Source organism: Artibeus jamaicensis, unplaced genomic scaffold, assembly GCF_021234435.1.
Source record: "Artibeus jamaicensis isolate MK-2021 breed Jamaican fruit bat unplaced genomic scaffold, CSHL_Jam_final contig_525, whole genome shotgun sequence".
In the NCBI taxonomy this organism is placed as follows: domain Eukaryota; kingdom Metazoa; phylum Chordata; class Mammalia; order Chiroptera; family Phyllostomidae; genus Artibeus; species Artibeus jamaicensis.
In genome coordinates this window covers 3,128,150-3,134,175 of record NW_026521874.1, presented here as the reverse complement: position 1 = coordinate 3,134,175, position 6,026 = coordinate 3,128,150, and positions in this window count along the sequence as shown.

Sequence of the window (6,026 nt, the reverse complement as noted above, 5' to 3'; positions counted from 1 at the left end):
CCTCTTCCCAACATGCCCTGTGAACAGAGATCACCGGTTAGTTGGTAAGGAGCAGAATTTCAGGAAGTGAAGGGCTTGAAAAGTCAGAAATTATTTTGTGGCTATGAAGTCATTATTGTCATTTTTTGCCTTGCGTGTACATTTATTGAAGCCGGGGACAAGGAAACCGAGGAGGGACTTAAGAGAGAAGAGGCGAGATCACAGCGACAGGAGTGAGCCTTGGCCCTTTGGAAGGGTGGTCGCAGAGGCAGAAAGTGCGAGCCAGCTGGGCCACCCCCACTCAGGGAAACAGGTTACAGAGGCGGAGGGAGGGCCTTGGAGACGGGTCGGGGTGAGCCAGGGCGAACTGCCCCTGCCCTCCACCCCCCTGGTGGCAAGTCGGGGAACCTTTAGGGCCTAGGAGAAAGAGAGCAAAGACACACTCTATTTTTCCTTTTCTCTGCAGCTGAAGTTATTTAAATACATGAGCAAATTTGGTTAAAGAGAAGCAGCCTCAGTATGTTTGAAATCGTTGCAATATAAAGCTGGATTTTAGCATTTATGTTTTGTATAATTTATATTCTTTACCTTAAGAGGAAACAGCTAAATTGTGCTATGATTTACTTGCCAGAAATTACCTCAGCTGTCAGAAGAGACTGATGAAAAGGTATTTTTAGAATTTGTGTGAGCAAATATTTCCAACAAATAGAAATACCCTAAAAGAAAGGAATTCTGAATCAAAATAATACATAGCCCTGGCTGGTGTGGCTCAGTGGGTCAAGTACCAGCCTGTGAACCAAATGGTCGCCGTTCAATTACTGGTCAGGGCACAGGCCTGGGTTGCGGGCCAGGTGGGGGTGTGCGAGAGGCAACCACACATTGATGTTTCTGCCCCTCTCTTTCCCCCTCCCTCCCTCTCTCTCTAAAGATAAATGAATAACATCTTTTTAAAAATTGAAAAAATAATACGTAAACACTAAAAATGGTTTTAACTGAAATGTGCTAACAGGGTGCATGGAATTGAGAGGCTTGGTGGGAAAGGCGGGTTCGTTTCAGGAACGTGGCTGGGGTTTGGGACCTTATACACACTGTGGCCACTTGTTCCTGGGGTACTCAGTGGCCTTGGCCTGAGGTTGTCCCCTCTGTTGAGTTACCTGTATCTAAGTGGCTGTTTTGAAGTAGTGCACTGTAGTTATTCCTGAGTCATTTGTGAATGATTTTGTTAGCATTCACTTCAGAAAAGGTTCGCCCTAGGCCTTAAACAGAATGATCTTAGCCCTGGCTGGTGTGATTCGATGGACTGAGCACCACACCAGCCTGCAAAGGCCGCTGGTTCAGTTCCAGGTTAGGGCACATGCCTGGGTTGCGGGCCAGGTCCCTCGTTGGGCCACCTGAGAGGCACAACTGATCGATGTTTCTCTGCCTCTCTTTCTCCCTCTATTCCCCTTTCTCTAAGAATAAATAAATAAATAAAATATTTAAGAAAAGGAGAATAATCTAGCAACAACTTCATAAGAGATGGAGAACAGAACAACAGACAATGTAGAGGCTAAAAACCAGATGAGCTTCGGGGGGAGTGTATCACGGGCAGAGGGCACATTCGTCCGTGGTGGGAGGATTTCCGGGTTCTCCACCAAGTGCACGCGTAGGAAATCCCACACAAAAAGGAAATCATTTGCCTACACGCAGTAAGCACACTGCTGTGCCAGCCGCTGGAGGAGACACACAACAGTGAGCAAAGCAGGCTCAGCGCCTGTTAACCGTCTAGTGCAGGAGACAGACCTTACTCGAATAATCACAACTGTGCCCGTGAAAAACGAGTACATGCTATGAAATACAGCTTTGAGCACTGAGAGGGCAAGTCACCAGGAGAAGTCTTCCCTGAAAACGTGCTGTCTGACGCAGGAGATGAAAGATGAGTAGGCCGGCGGAGGAGGAAGAACAAACATTCCAGACCGCATGCTCAAGGGCCCTGGGGTGGAGGAGCTGGACGTGTTTTCAACCTGATGGACCAGGATGGCGCAAGACGAAGCTGGATGAGGAGGCGGGGCCTCGCCTGTCAAGTGAGGCCATGTGGGGGTTGCAGCACCGTCCTTTTAATCAGCAGTGTCAACTCTACTCTTCATCTTTTTTGGACTTTCCTGGAGACGGGGTCTAATTCATATCCCAGGTGCTTTGCTTTTGTAATGCTCTGGGGGGAGCATGAAACAGCCCTGGAGGTACACCAAAGTGGCACCGTGGACGCGGGGAGGCTGGGCCCTGCGGTCACAGAGCCTGCACTCGCTGCAGGAGATTCCGCGAGATGAACCCTGAGCAGCCTAGAGTGAGGAAGCTGCGTCCCTGTGTTCACGGGAACGCTCTGCCGTAACACCAAGCCAAAAGTTGAAGTGTGGCAAGCTATGGGGTTTATTTACTCACTTTCAACCCTTCATCTCACAGGCATTTTTATGATAATTTTTTAAATATATTTTACACAGAGGGGAAAGGAGGGAGAAAGTGAGGGAGAGAAACATTGATATGAGAGAGAAACACTGATCAGCCATCTCTCAGACATGACCCAAGTGGGGACCTGGCCTGCAACCCAGGCATGTGTCCGGACAGGGAATTGAACCAGTGACCTTTCACTTTGTGGGATGATACCTAACACACTGAGCCACACAGGTCAGGGCTCACCCACATTTTTTTTAACCATTTATTTTTATTTATTTATTTTTTTAATTTTTTTTTTATTGATTATGCCATTACAGTTGTTCTATTCCCCCCTTCATTCCCCTCCACCCTACCCCCCGTCCCCACCATTACCCCCCCTTTAGTTTATGACCAGGTGTCTCAAGTCCTTTAGATTCTATATTTCCCATACTATTCTTACCCTCCCCTCATCTATTTTCTATCTGCTGTCTATGCTACTTATTTTCTGTACCTTCTCTCCCCTTCTCCTCCTCCCACTCCCCTATTGCTAACCCTCCTTGAGATCTTCATTTCTATGTTTCCACTCCTGATCTAGCTGTCCTTTTAGTTTGCTTTCATTTTAGGTGTGGTTGTTAATAACTGTGAGCTTGTTGTCCTTTCACTGTTCATGTTTTTTTAACTTCTTTTTCTTAGATAAGTCCCTTTAGCATTTCATACAATAAGGGCTTGGTGATGATGAACTCCTTGAATTTGATCTTATCTGAGAAGCACTTTACCTGCCCTTCCATTCTAAATGAAAGCTTTGCTGGATAGAGCAATCTTGGTTGTAGGTCTTTGGATTTCATGATTTGGAATACCTCTTTCCAGCCCCTTCTTGCCTGTAAGGTCTCTTTTGAGAAATCTGCTGACAGTCTGATGGGGACTCCTTTGTAGGTGACTGTCCCCTTAGCTCTTGCTGCTTCTAGGATTCTCTCCTTCATTTTAATCTTGGCTAATATAATTATGATGTGCCTTGGTGTGTTCCTTCTTGGGTCCAACTTCTTTGGGACTCTCTGAGCTTCCTGGATTTCCTGGAAGTCTATGTCCTTTGCCAGATTGGGGAAATTCTCCTTTATTATTTGTTCAAATAAGTTTTCCACTGGTGGCTGTTCCTTTCCCCCTTCTGGTACCCCTATAATTCGGATGTTGGAGCGTTTAAAGATGTCCTGGAGGATCCTAAGACTCTCCTCATTTTTTTGAATTCTTGCTTCTTGACTCTTTTCTGTTTGGCCATTATTTGCTTTCTTCTGGTCCACTCCATTGATTTGAGTCCCAGTTTCCTTTTCATCGCTATTGGTGTCCTGTGCAATTCCATTCATTTCAATTAGTTTCGCCTTCATATGTTTGTCTAATTTGTGGGTATAATCAACCAGTTCTGTGAGGATCCTGATCACCAGTGTTTTAAACTGTGCGTCTGAGAGTTTTGCTATTTTTTCATCGCTTAGATCTATAGGCTCTGGTGCTTTGAGATCTTCTTGAGCCATTTTTGGTCTGTTCTCACCTATTAAGTATGAGGAGTGGAGCCTTGGACTCTCAGGTCGCTGGGTTGTGACGTTGTATGTGGGGGCGTGGTCAGAGCGGGGAAATGGCGGCCCCCTCTGCTGTTTCTCGGGGCTGGGTGAGGAGCAGAGCCTTAGGTGGTTCACCAGGGCGGGGCCACTCAGGTCGCTGGGTTATGACGCTGTATGTGGAGGTGGGGTCAGAGCGGGGAAATGGCGGGCGTCCTCTGCTGCCGCTCGCCGCTGGGCCTGCTCAGTCCTGTAGTCTCACCGCCCGCTCCCTCGCTTGTCTATCTGCGCACAAATGCGCGACCACAGTCAACCCGCAGCCCTGCTCCCTCGCTGTTTCTCCGCGGTCGCTCGCTGGGTCGCTCACTGGGTCGCTCACTAGGTCCAACCCTGCGCCTGGATTCCGTGCGCCTGAGTCCATCTGACTGAGTTTTCCTGTGCAACCCCGCTCCTCCAGCTGCTGGTTTCGCCCCTTACAGGTCAGGCTGCAGAATTTGTTGTTATCAGACTTCCGAAAAGTTCAATTTTCTGTGTTCTGGTTGTGTTTTCTGTTGCTAATATTTAGTTGTCTCTAAACTTGGTTGTGAGAGAAAGCTCGGCTTCTCCACCTATGCCTCCATCTTGGCGGAAGTCCCCTCATGCACATTTTTGAACTTTGCTATGCACCAGGCACCCTGCTAGGCACTGAGGATATAAAACTGAGTAAGACAGTGGTCCTTGCCCTGTGGTAGTTCAAAGACTTAACCTATACATGCAGATAAATTAGGATTCATTAGAAATGCTGTAGCCCAGCGCTGGGATCCCAACAACATTCAGCACAGTGCCTAGCACGGCAATAAACTCTTCATTATTAAAAAGAGTAGCAGTTGGTTGTTAATGTCAAGTCACTATGGCAGATGGTCTCAACCCAGAGGGGTTGTTGCCTGGTGTGAAGGAAGATGCTTTGCGCAGTGTGAAGTTCACTGGAGAACAGGAGTCTGAGAAACAGTGGGTGTGAACCCAGAGGCCCCTGGTCCTGGTCTTTATTTTACCGCAGCTATTGACAGTTGTGCGGAGAGTCAAAAACGAGATAACACACGCAGAGGGCATAGCCCGGTGCCTTAGCAAATGATAAACATTAGGTAACTCCTAGCTACGGTCGTCATTTGTGGTTGCTCTGGTAAAGAAGCCTTCGGGTGGTTGGAATGAGACACAGCACGGTTAGTTTCTTGCCTGTGGAATGAGAGGAGAGCCTGTGAAATACTCTCTTCACGTCCTGGGTGTCTGCTCTAAGGTTGGGCAGCGGGGCTCAGCCGGCTTCCAGAGGGGTGGGGAGACCACGGTCAAGGTTATGAAGGCGTCACTCGTCCTCTTCCCGGAAGTCCTTAGTAGCTGTATTGGGTGATTTCACATCTATGCTTGGGAGAACTGTGCTTTATTAAAAAAAAAACACAAAAAACACAACTTCAGTCTCGTGACCAAGAATTTAAAAAGCAAAACCAAAAAAACACAATGTTTTCTAAAGTCCCACGCCACCTCCTGTGGCATCTCTTCGGTGCGCTTCCACAGCCCAGCACTGTCGTCGACTGACCCAGCCCTGCCTTCTTCGGTCTGCTTGCTCACTGTTCCTCGGCCTAGCAAGGTGCCCTCATGCGGAGCTTGCAGTCTCTAAACATACACCCCACAGCCCCGCGTGCGGAACAGCTGCCGTTAAGTTAGAGATGCACAAACAGGGGGACGCTTAACTGAGTGCATTTAGACACAAGTTATTACGACACTGAAATGGAAAAAAGTGTCATTGGTCAGATTCATTGAGGCCAAGTTTTCTCCAATGAACCAGACCCAGGGCTGGTATAGACAGGACTTAGTGAGATCAGGATGGTGGAGGGGATGTGGGAAGGAAATCGTCCTGAGCCCCCATAGGGAGGAAGGAGGAGAGACAGCCGACGGAGGGAGAGAGTAGAGTGAGCGTGGAGCAGCCTGGGGCCTCAACCCAGGCCACTGAGTTAGGGGGCGGGGCAGGGCGGGGCGGAGGCGGGGCCAGCGCCGGCCAGGAGTCGCGGCAGTTGGCGGGCGGGGCGGAGCGAGCGCGGGGGCGGGGCCAGGAGCCGG